Genomic DNA, 17647 nt, shown 5'->3' on the forward strand with positions numbered 1-17647 from the left:
TTTAAAGCAATTATCACTAACAGTGGTGGGAATCCGATTTCTTTCATGAATCCGAGAGGACATTTATTAACTGCTCTATCAAACGCCTTCTCGAAGTATAATGACACTGATGCCCATTTTATTCGGCAGACACATGCAATTGATACTATATCCCTATAGTCGCATATATTCTGATTGATTTTTCTGTCTTTGCCAAACATGTTTGGTAAGGACTAGTTATAGAGTGCATTACCCTTTTCATTCTTCTCGCTAATACGCGGGCCATGATCTTGTAATCACTGTTGAGTAATGTAATTGGATGCAAAACGTCCTTTGCTAACTGAGTTTTTTGGAATTACAACTATTATCCATTCAGGAAATTCTTTAGGAACGTGACATTTTCGTTCACCAGTTCGTCGAACGTGTATAGCAACTTGCTTTCAGTTGTGCTCAGAACACTTGGTAGAATTCCACGGAGATACTATCAGCTCCCGAAGACTTAATTTTAGAACTCTGTGCTATTGCATCTTTCAGTTCGTCCTCCTTTGTCTCATCTGAGATATTTTCTACACGCTGTGCGCTAATTCTGCCTAATACGTTCCTAACAAGACATTCCCGCGCCTTGTTGTCGGTAGGTCTGTTGCACATTATAACTGAGATGTGTTTGTGAACCGCACCTTTAATTTCACTCTGTTTTGTGAAACTGGTTCCATTAGTTAACTTCCGTCAAAATTTTTCTGTTTGTTCTGTCATTATCACGTATCACAAGGTACATATCTGTTTCTTCCCCTTCCGCTATGTTTTATACGCTTGCTCTGATATTAAAACCTTGTAACTGTCGGCGCTTCAGTGCTAAAAGTTTTGCTTTGGTTTTCTGAATCTGTGTACAGTTCTCCATTACTCGTGTGTCCATGTCTTAAAAGCAGCTAAACTAAAACTCAGTCGTCTTTTTAATCCAGAAGCTTTTCTGTCGTGAGTAGTCGATCAGTATTCTAGGATTAACACACTGCAGTCACCAAGCTATGGCATGACTGTATTGCGGGAATATTTATTCGCAATTTTTCCATGCATAAAGCCGGTGAGAGTTATTCAGCACCGTTGTGAGCCAGTCTCCTCTTTTTATGCTTCCTTGAAGGACTGCCTCTTGTGGAGGTTTCAGCGTTTTCCTTTGGCACATTTGTTTCTTGCGGACGGTCCTGTTCGCTGGCAAGTGGAGACCCGGTTCCCTTGGTTTCTGGAGTGTGCTCTTTCTGAAGGACTATAGTTTGTTCTAGGGTTTTTTTCCGTCTGAGCAGTTAAATTAGGTTCTCGTTCTTGGCGCTTCGATAGTGTTGTCACTTTCGAGTCGCTGACGTCTATTACCAATTCACTGTCGCGAGCAGTGTCATGTGGGGTAACTTCATGAGGATGAGACTTATGGATTTGTTTGGTGGCTGCCACTGAATAAGTTGAAGGTAGCACTGACATAGTCGGGTGGGGGGGGGGGGGTCTCACAACTACACCGGCCGGTAACTGGGTCACTTGGTTTCGTATACATCACGAGCGGACATGGTCTGTAACGCCACAGGACCGGCAAGTTCCTGGCTGCTCATCATATATTACGAGAGCACGATAACCGTAAATATTTACGTATGAGGGTACCTGCTTGTGTAAATCTACTCGCAGTTGCCTAATTCCACTCAAGAAGGGGAACCTGTGAGATGAAGACCACTCATCTGCAAAGCTACCGATTATTCTTGCGTAAGGAGATTATCCCTGGACTGGTCTGACCAGCAGTGATTTCAAAAAGTAGCCCAAAGATACGAGCAGTTCTAATTCCAAATCCAGCTTGCGAAACACACTCTACTAATATTGCCTTCATGATCTACATCTACATCCATATACACTCTAAAAATCACATTTAAGTGCCTGGCAGAGGGTACATCGAACCACCTTCACAATTTTCTATTATTCCAAAGTCGTATAGCGCGCGGAAAGAACGAACACCTATATTTTTCCGTACGAGCTCTGATTTCCCTTATTTTATCGTGGTGATCGTTTCTCCCTATGTAGGTCGGAGTCAAGAAAATATGTTCGCATTCGGAGAAGAAGGTTGGTGATTGGAATTTCATGAGAAGATTCCGTCGCAACGAAAAACGCCTTTCTTTTAATGATGTCCAGCCCAAGTCCTGTATCATTTCTGAGACACTCTCTCCCATATTTGGTGATAATACAAAACGTGCTGCCTTTATTTGAACTTTTACGATGTACTCCGTCAGTCCTGTCTGGTAAGGATCCCACACCGCGCAGCAGTTTTCTAAAACAGGACGGACAAGCGTAGTGTAGGCAGTCTCCTTAGTAGATCTGTTACATTTTCTAAGTGTCCTGCCAATAAAACGCAGCCTTTGGTTAGCCTTCCCCACAATCTTTTCTATGTCTTCCTCCCAGTTTAAGTTGTTTGCAATTGTACTACCTAGGTATTTAGTTGAGTTTACGCCTTTTAGATTAGATTGATTTATCGTATAACCGAATTTTAACGAATTCCTTTTAGCTCTCATGTGGATGACCTCGCACTTTTCGTTATTTAGGGTGAACTGCCACTTTTCGCACCACTCAGATATCTTTTCTAAATCGCTTTGCAATTTGTTTTGATCTTCTGATGATTTTGTTAGTCGATAAACGACAGTGTCATATGCAAGCAACCTAAGACTGCTGCTCAGATTGTCTCCAAAATCGTTTATATAGATAAGGAACAGCAAAGGGCCTATAACACTACCTTGGGGAACGCCAGAAATCACTTCTGTTTTACTCGATGACTTTCCGTCAATTACTACGAAGTTGACCTCTCTGAAAGGAAAACAGGATTTTTGTATTTAAATCTTCCGCCACTAGATTCTACAATTTTGTCACACATTTCCGTGTTTTTAAGCTTTACGTACATTATGCTGCTTCTCAAACGTAATTTTGCACGGCTGCCTTTCGCCACGTCTCAGTTTCGAACGAATTCGGTCTCTGAACATTCTACACTACTGACCATTAAAATTGCTACACCACGAAGAAGACGTGCTACAAACGCGAAATTTAACCGACAGGAAGAAGATGCTGTGATATGCAAATGATTAGCTTTTCAGAGCATTCACATAAGGTTGGCGCCGGTGGCGACACCTACAACGTGCTGACATGAGGAAAGTTTCCATCCGATTTCTCATACACAAACAGCAGTTGACCGGCGTTACCTGGTGAAACGTTGTTGTGATGCCTTGTGTAAGGAGGAGAAACGCGTACCAGCACGTTTCCGACTTTCATCAAGATCGGATTGTAGCCTATCGCGATTGGGGTTTATCGTATCGTGACATTGCTGCTCGCGTTGATCGAGGTCCAATGACTGCCAGCAGAATATGGAATCGATGGGTTCAGGAGGGTAATACGGAACGTCGTGCTGGATCCCAACGGCCTCGTATCACTAGCAGTCGAGATGACAGGCATCTTATCCACATGGCTCTAACGGATCGTGCAGCCACGTCTCGATCCCTGAGTCAACAGATGTGGACGTTTGCAAGACAACAACCATCTGCACGAACAGTTCGATGACGTTTGCAGCAGCATGGACTATCAGCTCGGAGACCATAGCTGCGGTTACCCTTGACGCTACATCACAGACAGGAGTGCCTGTGATGGTGTACTCAACGACGAACCTAGATGCACGAGTGGCAAAACGTCATTTTTTCAGATGAATCCTGATTCTGTTGACAGCATCATGATGGTCGCATCCGTGTTTGGCGACATTCCGGTGAACGCACATTGGAAGCGTATATTCGTCATCTTCAGTCTGGAACCGCGCGACCGGTACGGTCGCAGGTGCAAATCCTGCTTCGGGCATGGATGTGTTCTCGCGGTTCTAGGCTCGCAGTCCGGAACCGCGCGATTGCTACGGTCGCAGGTTCGAATCCTGCCTCGGGCATGGATGTGTGTGATGTCCTTAGGTTAGATAGGTTTAAGTAGTTCTACGTTCTAGGGGACTGATGACCTCAGATGTTAAGTCCCATAGTGCTCAGAGCCATTTGAACCATTTTTTTGTTTCGTTTGCAGATGATGAGTGCTCCTATCTTCGAGACAGGAAACATGACACCTTTGCCTTTCGAACAGTAAACAGGCAATAATGTTGGTAGTCAGCTGCAGACCGGTTTGACGAAACTGGCGGGTGTCGAATCCCAAGGGTTTGTCACGATACCTCCCTCTCCCTGTCAATGGAATGCCCTCACACGTTTTTCTTATTTTTTTTTCTTTTTTGTCTATTATAGTGGACATTAACAAACATAACGATAGCATGGATGGAAAAAACAAGTCAGCTGCCCACAGACCAAAACTGTGGTAGTGATACCCATGAAAAAATTGCAAAGAACAATACATGATGCAGCAGTAAAACAGCTTGTATCCAAAATGTATTCTAAAAAGGCATGGCTGACGTGAGCAAAGGCCTTATAAAAATCTAGGAAAACAAAGCCACAACGGACATTAGATTACATCTCGGTATTCCGCTACCGCGGTCAAAGTAGAATGACCAGGGAACCAAACCTGATGAGCGCCGATCACATCCAAAGGCGGAGACGTCATCCTGCTATTAATCGACCTAGCAGTAGTCTTAAAATCGAAGTTCATCAGCATGAGAGGGCGGAGACTATCAATCGAGAAACGACCAGATGTATCCGGAATTAAAACAATTCTCCCCTTTAAACTTCCTGGCAGATTAAAAGTGTATGCCGGACCGAGACTTGAACTCGGGACCTTTGGATTCCGCGGACAAGAGCTCTACCGGCTGAGCTGCAGTCACGACTCACGACCTATCATCGCACCTGTACTTCCGCCAGTACCTCGTTTCTAACCTTCCATACGTCACAGAAGCTCTCCTGCGAACCTTGCAAGTCTAGCACTCCCAGAAGAAAGGATATAGCGCACACTCCGCTGAAGAGGGAAAATTTCATCCTGGGAACATCTCCCAGGCTATGGCAAAGTCATGTCTCCGCAAAATCCTTTCTTCCAGCAGAGCTAGTTTTCAGGAGCTCTTCGGTGAAGCTTGGAAGGTAGCAGACGAGGTGCTGCCGGAAGCATAGCTGTGATGACGGATCGTGAGTCGTGCTTGGACAGCTCAGTTGGTCGCCGGAACGGTAGCTCAGCATCTTCGGTCAGAGGGCCAGCTGCCCACTGTAATGATAATAATAATAATAATAATAATAAAGCTGAGTGAATGGACCAACAATGAAATTCAATGGGTGTCATGGGACGTACGCCCCGAACAAATGCCACAAACAATAACGAACAAAATGAGATTAAAAAACTAAAGAACTTGGTAGAGCATTTGCCAGCGAAAGGCAAAGGTCAAGCGTTCGAGTCTCGGTCCAGCACTAGTTTTAATCTGCCAGCAAGTTTCATATCAGCGCACACTCCGCTGTAGAGTGAAAATTTCGTTCTGGAATTTTCCCCATTTTAAAATCTGCAGCAGCTGCCACCCCTTCACAATCTCATTTATGATCCGCGTGAAAGAACCACATGATACGTGTTACAAACCGGACACAATAGGAAGGACCAGGCCCCTTTGCTTTTTTTCTTTTATCACTCGTTTACTACATCAGAGACAAAATTTAACTATATGAAATATTGCTCCTAGTAAAGGTTAACATGAGCAGTGATAAAACTTAGTTCTCTTAATGGTTTCTGCTGGCAACAAATTTTAAGGAGGCAATGTAAGGTTTATATCAATTCAGCTCAAACACGTAGCTAGTGACTGAATCACGACACAGACACTTTAACAATTTCGGCAACAAATAAATAGCGTGAATTTGTACTCACAGTAACCAACTAATCAACAGCCTTGCCATTGAATAAGTGGTAGGCCATTTGGAACAAATTAGCAACACCCAGCAACTAGGGGAGTTAATACCAACAGTCTTTAAATGTCTTGCTCCCCATTAAATAAACAAACTTAAAGTAATTAAATGAATAACAAATCAAACATACTACGCTCCACTCAAACACTTCAGTGGAACCCAAACCAAAATGAAGATTCCATTAACTGACTAACACTGAAGTCACACTACAGGGATGACAACACTTAATTGAAAAGACGAATGCCGGAGGCGGCAGTAACATCAAACACCTACTCCGAGTTTTAACCAGGAGTCACTTCCCGCTATACAAGTAAACATTTAACCAAGCACAAGGAAGGAACGCCAAAGAGAAAATTCAAATAAAATCCCCAAAGGACAGGGAACCACAACTATTTAAATTTAAAAGAATTCGCTCTCCCCCCAAGGCAGTGTAAACGCGAAGGCCACCCTTAAGAGGCCAACAAAATTGGTTACAAAAGGTCTTATACATTTGCTCCTTTTATTTAAGGAAACACAAGGCTGCTTAACTTCTGCTGGCTTCTGCTGGACGTCCGGTATGGCTCGTGTAGCATACACCAGGCAGCACCCCAAGCTAGGCGGTCGCAAGGCACGGGAAGCAAAATCAGGAGAGCAGACAGGTAGGCAGCCAACGCCCATCCTCCATGCTGAACCGGCAGACCGCGTACAACCAACTCCACATATACGTGGACGCTTCCCACCTCGTACCTCGCAGCGTCTCAGCAGGTAGCCCGAGCAAACGTCAACTGCCACTCGCCCCGCGAATGCGGGAAACAACAAGGCGAGCAAAGATAAGAAACATCGAAGAATCGATAATGGACATCCAAGAGACTGGCGCGCCAGTAACGAGCGCCACGGATCACCACACAAAGGAGATCAAGAAAGGAGATAAAATTCTTTAAGTAGACCGTCCGGACCTGGCGATTTACAGGACAGAGGTCTAGTAATAAAATCAAAAACATCATCCACTTGAATTTATACGAGAATGTCACCGTTCTGGGTGGACACGATATTCCCATCAAGGGCTCCAAGTGCATCATCCAGAAATGCAGAATACTGAGTCCCATAATACTGACAGATAGCACGTACCATTTCATCTTCTACGGTTAGATGGCGTCGGTTATCTACCGTAACAGAAGCAGCGACGACGACGAGCTCAGTGTCGTAGCATATGGAACAAGGAGATCAGTTCACCTTCAACAAGAGAGTGAGGGTTGAACTTAACTCATAAACCACCCATCTGTTGTCGCTTAAGGATCAATAACTTGGTCCGAGCGAGGTGGCGCAGTGGATAGCACACTGGACTCGCAATCGGGAGGACGACGGTTCAGTCCCGCGTCCGGCCATCTTGATTTAGATTTTCCGTGATTTTCCTGAATCGCTTCAGGCAAATGCTGGGATGGTTCCTCTGAAAGGGCACGGGCGAATTCCTTCTCCGTCCTTCCCTAATCCTATGAGATTGATGACCTCGCTGATTGGTCTCTCCCCCCAAAACAGCCAACCAATAACTTGGCTTTAACACGGCGCACATCGCGGATCCACAGAGGAGACGCATCCACTCCATCATATCGTTCACGCAAGACAGAGTAATAAAATTCATATGTTTTCTTAAAATCCCTCGCCCTGTCAGCACAGCAAAAAAACAACGTCTGATGAATCTTTGACTTGGAAAAAATAGTAGACGAATTTAACGACGATGGTTAATGGAAGCATCGCTTCCACACAGCGCTAACCACGTCATCAAGTGTTCTATGCTGAAGGTGGGAAACATTCAACATACACTGGGAAATTGTGGCATCTTAAGAAGCCACAAGACTTTGCGGGAAGCCTAGGAATTTCAAATGCTTCAATCACTGGTTTAATAGATGCACATCATTTATGCACGAATCTTCGTTACAAATAATATAAATTTTGTCGTACAACTTAATATACGGTTAAAAATACACTGGAACAAACAGCATTTACTCCAAGAAACTCGATATTTTTTTAAAAATTACAAGCATTTAAAATATTAACGATTAACAATTTTAATAAGAGCAATAACTTAGAACTGGCGGATAACCAACATACAAATAACCCTGGATAACATGAACACACAGTACCCTATAACGCACAGTACACATAATAAAACCTACTTTCAAATAACGACGGACAAGAGAGCTCCTTTAAGAAAGCGTTTAAAATAGGAACTTTCGGTTTGAATTTAAAAAATGATAACTTACACTGCAGTTATAAATCAATAAGGACTTAAGTTAGATTCCCCTACTTTGGAGAAAATACTCTGATGTGCTTTCAAAGAAATATTAATTTACTAAATAGGAACTTAGTTTCAAATGGAACGGCAATAAGAGTGGCTAAGGACCCACTTAACCAGGTTAATTGTCAGAGACCCCAGGAAGCCCTGAAAGCTGACATGGAGTGCCTAGAGAACCGATATGTCCAAAAACTTAACTTGTGCACAATATAGGTGAGGGCAACTGTGGCTGGCGGCCCGCCTCGGTCAGTGCTGAGTGAAGCGGATGCGTGGCGGCAAGAGAGCAAGGCACCGCGACCGTGCTTAAGCAGCATGACGTCACGCCAGCGGGACCATCTTGGCCAGTAGCCTCAGGTTGAGCGGACCGCTTCCACGCGAACCACGTCACCGATGATCCCCTTAGAGAAAGCTCAATGACACGTCCCTGCACCACACAACAGTGACCTTAAAGTACGGACGACTAAATAAACACTACCAAGTGATCCACTCCCAAACACGTATTCTAACGCCAGACACTACAAGAGATGGAAGATGGTCTCCTTTAAAAAGAAAATAACAATCTAATGGGCGCAGCAGGGTCCACAAACATCAAGAAAATTTATTTTTTTTACTTTAAGCCTTAAAACAAAATTGCAACTAAAATAGCAAATTTTTATCTCGCAATGTATACGATGGAGGGGTAGAAACTCTTCTGCAATCGACTCGGCACCTTATAATCAAGTCAACTCTGCGGAGAAACCTTGAGACACCGCTGTTGAGTATGTGCTGAAAAAGACTGCTTACCGAGTGAGACACTGTATTACAATAAAAATATATCACTCAGCCACTGCAGGGAAACCACAACCTGGGATAATTTTAATTTGAGGCTGATATTTAGGAGAAATAGTATGTCGTGATTAATCATCCAATAAATATGCATTAACCCTTTCCACACTGAAAGAAATTTTGCTTAACTTTTATCTGAGATGTACCAATTTCCATGCATTGTGGCCTACAGAGACAAGTAAAAATACTGAATAGTCTCTCATGGTGATAGTTTGTCCAAAACGTCTTTATCATTATTGCAGACTTCACAGTGCGATTCCTCATGAGTACACCCGGCAGGAAAAGGACGTTAAAAATGTCATTCTGGCAACACTGTAACCACAAGTATGGTAACCACTGTGTCCGCATAGATTAGCTGTGCTGTACAGTTGGTGCAATGGATAGAGTTTTGGGTTAGGATGCAGGAAGGCTTGGGTTCGATCCTGGGTTGGGGCGCATCTTTCTATTTGCTAATTTCACTCTGACATTTTATATTATAATATACACCATTTCTTAGTTCACATGCATCCTAAATTTACAACATTTGTCCTGCGTGGTTAGTCAAATAATAAATGGACAGTTGAAACAAATGACCTTTCATAGGACAATAACTACAACCACAGTATCAGTTACAAGATGCTAAAGATGATGGCACAGTACAATAACAGAATGTCTACTTGTCATTTATTCTAGATGTAATATGAGAGCTCAGATGTCACACATTAGCAATCAGTGACAATAATAATGTCTATATTAATGACCACATGACTTTCACAACAGAATACATTGTCCTCAGAACAACAGATGCTCAAAGCGACCTCCTTACATGTCCAAAAATTTGGTAATCCACCAGATCATATAGCTCCGGGGCCTTCATAGCAAATCTACATCCACAGTAACAAGAGCAGCATGAACACACGCTACCAATTCTTCCACATTCGTCAGCTCCATCAAGTGTCACCACAGAAAGAAATCCAGAGGATATAGGTCTGGTGAACATGGTGGCCATACAACTGTACCTCCACGTCTGAGCCATTTCCCTGGAAATGTTCTGTCCAAATACTGTCACACGTTAATTCCAGAGTGCATAGTTTCACCATCATGCTGGATCCATATCCTCTGCCGAACATGCAGTGGAACATCTTGCAGCGCACCAGGCAGACCGCTTGAGAGGACTTCATGCTACTTTCATGTACTCATCTGGACAGGCAACACGTGGGGGCCCAAACACCTGTCGCCCAAAACTCTGGCCCAGACAATGATACCAAAGCGAACTTGATATCCAAAGCTGTGGGTGACATGCGGGTTAACCTCACACCGATGGTGGGCATTGTGCACCTTGAAGACATCCACACAAGCGAATGCCGCTTCATCTGACCATATTACGGTGTTCACGAAGTCATCGTTGGTGTCCTGTTGTTTTGGGAACCATTCACGGAATTGCATCCACTGATGGCGATCTTCAGGATGCAGGTGTTGCATGAAATCATAATGATAGGGGTGCAGCCCATGTTAATTCAGCATGCTAACGACCATGGGTTGCGAGATACAAATCTGCCTTGCTATGTATGCTACATGTACTTCGCTGAGGTTTTTCATGTATGACTTCCAGAATACCTTCCTCAGTAGCTGGAGAACAGAAAGTCCATGAATGACCTCTGTCATGTGATGGTGGAAGTAGAGAACCTGACTCCCCAAATTGCAGATCCAAATGACGAAACACATTTTATCTGGATGGCATCGACAAAGAGATCTAGCAGTAAATTCACGAATGACAACACCAGCCCAGTTATCAAATGCACCAAGGGCCAGAAGCATGTCCACATATTCATTGCTTGTGGATGCCATACGTCTGCCACACTGGTTTACAGGTTTAAAATTACAAAATTCGATACATGTATGCATGTACTTTGGAGTATGTCATGGGCGCATTACTCCGCTCGCACCTAGTACCTGTCTGCTGGACATCACATACAATATAAACACACCATCAGTCCTTTGTGCTGATCCACCTAATGTGCATTACCCATGTGACTGAAATTGTCCTGCATGATTCATCGTGACATCGCTAATTGTGAAATTTTGATAACAGTAATAGACGTGACGTTTCCACAATCCGATAGATAGAATAATAATAATAATAATGCATTGAGATACACACTAAACAGCATGCGGTTACCAGACTCTATGGTGAAAGGCATAATCAGTGGGACCATGGTGATAACACATACAAATAGTGACCGAGTTTGGCCATTATTCGCAAAGCAAATTGCTAGTCCTACTGGCAACGTAACGCCCTAACGAAATTTAATGGCCCTGAACGAGGCAACAATAATAGTTGGTACTAATCTATGGAACCACTGGAAGAGGGTGCAAAGACACAAGGTTTAGCATATAGCAGATGAAGTGGCGCGAATAAATTCATGCCCAAGATGTGGATGGACTTCTTTCAAAGATGACCAGTCTTCCATTTCTACGATTGCAGTGTGTAAGTGCAAATTTTTTCTAGAGGACTCACTTCAATCTCTATTGGCGATTAAGATGCCAGATACCGTACCACCTGGTCTACCTTTACAAAACTAAAAAAAAAAAAAAAAGAAAAATATGCCTCAACCCAGGAACGATTCCTCGACCTCTCGCAGGGTAAACCAAAACTCTAGCCCGTACATTAACTATACTACACGAATGATCTCGGCTTACACATAGTTACCGTACATGTGGTTACCGTGTTGCCAGATTGCCACTCTTTAACGTCCTTTCTCTACCGGATGTATTCGCCGGACGAAATTTTGTGAGAGACATTTTTTATCGCTCGTACGTGAGGAGTCGCCCTGTGAAGCCCGAGTGTGCGAATTTCGTTTCATCTTGTATGTTTAATGATACTTTCCCAGTCTAAAATTATGCAGGAATAGCCTTAAACTAACGGAATGTAGGAAATTATATGACACTTGCTTCAGGGGAGGAATGCCTCTGTCTTTTAATTAAGGCATGAAATCATCTTTTGCCCTCTGGTGGTCACAAAATTAAAAACAAAACAGTAACAAATGGAAGGCAGGAACTGCACAATCGTTGAAGACCGGAGTGATGCAGAAAAGTGATGTAGTTGAGCCACCGCAAATTAAAAACCAAACCCACACAGTCGTGCAGGAAAGAATGGAAATGTTTAGCGAATAAGGCTACATAAGTCGGGTTATATATTTTAGTGCTGACATAGCAATCCCAAGCCAACCCAAATATGATAATTCATTCCACTAAAATACGAGGGTCACTCCAAAAGAAATGCACACTATTTTTTAGATCCATCTTTTATTCTACATGTTTGAAAGTTTTACAGTGTGTAGATACATCCTTTAGGAACAATATTTTCATTTCTCCACATAATTTCCATCCCTCTCAACTGCATCACGCCATCTTGGAACCAACGCCTGTATACCCGCACTGTATAATTCTGGACCAACTGTTGGAGCCACTGTTTGTCAGCATGCACAAGGAAGTCATCATCTTCAAACCTTGTTCCACGAAGAGAGTCTTTCTGTTTCCCAAAAAGAGATGTTAGTCACATGGAGCCATGTCAGAACTGTGTTTCAGTGTTCTCCATCCAAGTTTTGTGATCGCTTTCATGGATTTTTGACTGACATTTGGCCGTGCATTGTCGTGCAAAAGCAAAATATCCTGCTTTTGCCGATGTGGTCAAACACAACTCAGTCGAGCTTGAAGTTTCTTCAGTGTGATCACATATGCATCAGAACTTATGGTGGTTCCACTTGGCATGATGTCCACAAGCAAGAGTCCTTCGGAATCAAAAAACACTATAGCCATAACTTTTCCAACAAAGGTGTGGTTTTGAATTTTTTCTTGGGTGAATTTGCATGATGCCACTCCATTGATTGCCTCTTCGTCTCTGGTGAAAAATGATGGAGCCATGTTTCATCACCTGTCACAATTCTTCCAAGAAATTTATCTCCACCATTCTCGTACTGATCCAAAAGTTGGCTGCATACCGTTTTTCTTGTTTCTTTGTGAGCCACTGTCAACATCCACCTGGCACAAACCTTTTTTAACGCCAACACTTTCAGTATTCTGTAAACACTTCCTTCCCCTATTCCAACGCAGCGTGACAATTCGTTCACTGTGATGCGTCTGTCAGTAGTCATCAATTCGTTAACTGTCTGCACATTGTCTGGAGTGTGTGCAGTACAAGGCCGGCCCCTGCGAGGGCAATCCTCAATACCGCCGTGCCCGCTTTCATCACGTCCCACCGACTAACTGTACTACGATCGACAGCAGCATCTCCATACACCTTTTTCATCCTCTTGTGGATGTTCCCACTGTCTCATTTTCAAAGCACAGGAATTCTATGGCAGCACGTTGCTTCTGACGAACGTCAAGTGTAGAAGCCATCTTGAAGCATGCTGTGGCGGCGCCACTCACGGGAACAGATTGAACTAAGTTTGAAAACAAGCGGGAAGGGTGTATCTACACACTGTAAAACTTTCACACATGCAGAATGAAAACTGTATTTTTACAAAAATAGTGTGCATTTCTTTTGGAGTGACCCTCGTAATTGGGCGCAGGCTAGAATTTACAACATTAATTCGCGACGTGTGCCTCAGACATCCTCGAGAATTACAATCTGAAGTTCCTTTAAACACCAAGCTGAGTTACCAAACTGCCACGAGGAAAAAATAAGGCACTTATGAGAACACAACAACAGTCAGGGCTGCTTAGCCTAGTGATCTCCTCCTTTCAAGAACACTTGACATCAATAACAGGCCAGTAAAATAATCCAAGAAGATAACTAATTTCATACAACGGCACATCAGAGTCAAAGTTCCAGAACACAACTTGAAAGTCTCATTGAAACAATATTTAAAACACCTTGATGTCAACTCGCTCTCTTAACCGCAGAAAAGTCACTGCAACCGAACATCATGGAGAAGAGACTATCCACGAATCGAAGACCGTAGTCAAACACCTGTAACCAACTCCATGATCCTCGCTGCTGCTGAAATATCAATATAAAGTTCCTTCAAGCCGCGATGTCGAGAGAGCCCTATTGCACCGACAGACCGACAGACCGACAGACAGAGTGTATCTACCAGACCAATAGACCAATTCATGAAAGTCACGGCAAAAATTAGAAATATAGGATTGGTCTTCAGGGTGCAAAAAACACAATTAAAGTCACCTTACTCCCCCCCGACACCGAGAGCTCTTGCGCAAAAGATAAATAACCTGTTCTTTACAAAACTGTAATCGACCCACAGCACCACTCGAACCACAAGGTGCATACAAAACAACGAAGGTGAGGTCAAAAGGGCGACAGCCAATCGCTCATCCAGAGTCAAGAAATTCATCATCGGTAATGGGATACACTCACGAAAAAGGAGGGTAATACCAGTCGAACATTCGGGGATCACAATGAAAACAATTTGAAATTCAAGGAGAGAGGGGGGATACCGGAAAACAACATACTATGTCCGCACAGGAATCGTAAATACATGATTAACATTTAAAGTAACAAATTCCTCTGAGCGCTATGGGACTTAACATCTTTGGTCATCAGTCCCCTAGAACTTAGAACTACTTAAACCTAACTAACCTAAGAACATCACACACATCCATGCCCGAGGCAGGATTCGAACCTGCGACCGTAGCAATCGCGCGGTTCCGGACTGCGAGCCTAGAACCGCGAGACCACCGCGGCCGGCAGTAACAAATTTATATGCCTTAACCATTGAGGGGAAAAAAAGAAAGAACACTATCCATCCCACCGCTCCAACGTCACAGTCCTTAGCAGGGTCCATGGATGAGTCCAAGGGAGTGGGCTCGACCCCGTTCATGGAGTCTTCACACTTCGACTGTTTACGTACAGTACTGACTGTCGGCTGGGCGCATAACTTGCGCCATCTATCGGGCAGGAGAGACTTCAGCCACCGGCGAAGTGGGAGGATCAACTTCAACGTCTGATACGACCCGTGCCGGTCCATAGTCGGAATCAGACGTCACGGCGCCGACGCCCGGTGTAACTGACTGGTCCACGTTAGTAATAACGTCTGCATCACAACAGGCTAAACCTGTGCAATAGCGTCCGAAGCCGGAATCTCTAACGAAAGTGGCACAGGAAATTGTTGCGCCACCACTTGCTGTTACAATGGAAGACGACGCTAGCAAGCCCGACTGCCGATGTGGTTCGAGGGAAGCCGTGTTGGGGGCTGGAGTTACGTCAGAAGCTGCCACCGAAACCATCGCTTCGCCAGGGCAGGGAGCGTCTACGCAACATGGTGGTTCCAACGATGCTGGTCGCTTGGACTGAGGCAAATCAGGGGCTCCTCATCGTTACTTCTCCCATCTTGGGTGCAGCGACGGTTATTGTTCAAGATCGGGGCGTCCACTTTAGAGGCAACCTGAAAAACATCCGCCTTCGACCATAAAGGGGGGAAGTCGCCCTCAGGTAATTGAAAATCCTACTGCTGGATACCGCGAGTGGTGGGCACCCTACCCCATCCGGAACGAAATCAGCGACCGTTAATTTACGTTGCTGCTCAACAGAGTTTCTTAAAACAAAAACCCTGCATGGATAATTGTCACGAAGTTGGCTACTCTCACTACATAAAAAAAAAGAAAACCACTGTGATCACTATACCTGAGATGCACGCGACAGCCACAAATCTCGTGTGATGCATCGTCATTTCGAAAGAGCAAATGCCACTGGAACACTGTTGCCGATGTTGGCTAGACCAACTGCCTAGGCGGATACTCTTACCACCACCACACTTATAGTAATCCCTGTTTAAGAAAGGCATATCAGCTTCCGGCAGGAAGCTCATAAGCACTAACACTTGCATGTTCAATAGAACCATTGGAAATCAGCATCCTATTACGCTACCAATGCCAACGAGTCCTCTTACAGCACGAAAGCAACATATGCCAACGCAGCCCATCCCCTGGAATCCTCCAGGCGTACAGCACACGTCTGATGTAAATTGGCAATATGAGGGAAGCGCTTTCGGTAGGCAGTGAATCAAGCCCTGTTGTCAGAAAGCGTCGTGGCTCGTGGTCTGTGGCTTTTCTGCGGTATTCGTACTATCTTCATGTAGTGCTTCTGCTGAGCCCACAGTACCTGTTGCTAAAAGAAATGATTATTTTTTGTTTTTGCCGATATGAATTGCAGTAACGACTGCGTGAAATGGCGCTATGTTGCATAGAATGCCACGGAAGATACGTCCTCAAGAGGGCGACATGCTTCCATATTCGCAGTAGAAGTGACGTAGAAAATTTTCTTGATAAAGATGTTTCGCTTGAAGAAATAACCTGTAAGATACAGTGTGTTGCATGAATTCAAGAGTATTGATTTTAAGACTACTTTAGTACAACAGTATGAGTTTAAAATAAAAACTGCCTATGCTGTCTGACTGCCATTAGCGTTTTGTCTTTAAATAAAAACTGTCACTGTGATTGACAATGAATGAAAGAATAAAACAAACTGAAAATCACATTTATTATTGCGAGAACCATGGTAAAATATGTGACTATGTTTCTTTGAAACGTTCTGCAAACTTAAAGTGTCAGAAATGAGGTGTTTAAATTGCATGTAAGGCAAATGAAACATCCTGAACCAGATTGTTCAAATAAATATATATTGTTTTTATTTTATCAGTTTCGATTTTGATGAAATATTGTATAAATTACACACATGAAAAGCCTAGTATTTAGCATGTGTGAAAAATAATCTTGTGGCAACAATTGTTTCCATTATTCTCTAGGAGGGATATTAAACTTTGAGGCTTTCAAGATTGGAGGTCAGGGAGAATGAACTTAAAATTTAATCTGTAGTAAGGCCAACCATGTTGAAGAGAAACCTGAGTTTCTCACCTTCTCAAATTATTTTTCCCTCCCAAAGTAATGAAAAAATTAAGTATTGTTAATTTATATGAAAATTTTGGCTATCATGCCCGTATCTTGGGCAAATTGGCGATATTAAACTTTTATTACCTCCTATGTTGCAGTGCATTAATTGTAACTATATTTTTCCATTTTCCCAACGAAAGTTTTATTAACATAAACAAAACCACTATACCCAAAACACGAGAACCGTTCGCAAGTGTCTACTGTAAACTTTCCCTGTCTGCCTCTAAAAAGCGCTAAGAGCTGCAAAACCGACGACAGCCGAGCGCAGCCAATCGGCACCAAGATTTACTGTCCCTAGATAAGTCCAATAATCGTTGCACGTCAATTATCGGGAAGAAAATCTGTGTCAGTTTTATCCTTGTTGTGAGGCAATAAACAAGTTTTGAAAGTATTTTGACTGTTTCAGCTCGAGAAAAAGAGTACGGTATGTATTGCGTCTTGCAATTTATTCTGTCAAAGTAACATAACTTACTGACATGGCATGACCAATCATCCGCATCATGTAGTGTTGGAAAAATAAAACTGAAAATTTGTTTTCACTGTATATTGTGGGTTGCCCTGATAACCTGTTGATCACGGGTGTTATTGGTTCCATTCAGTGTATGTGGTTTCATCGGTAAACAGTACCAACAGAAGCACATCAGAAATGGTAACCAAATTCAGCTTTTGCAGTACGTATTGTTTCATGTGTGAAGATGTTATGTGTGCTGCATGTCAAATGCATACAAGGTTTTTTCAAACAATATTTCAATCAGGGCCAGTTCGAGGGAGTTTTTCCACTTAAACGACTTACAGTATCATTTGGTACCCCCCCACC

Source organism: Schistocerca gregaria, chromosome 2, assembly GCF_023897955.1.
Source record: "Schistocerca gregaria isolate iqSchGreg1 chromosome 2, iqSchGreg1.2, whole genome shotgun sequence".
Classification (NCBI taxonomy): domain Eukaryota; kingdom Metazoa; phylum Arthropoda; class Insecta; order Orthoptera; family Acrididae; genus Schistocerca; species Schistocerca gregaria.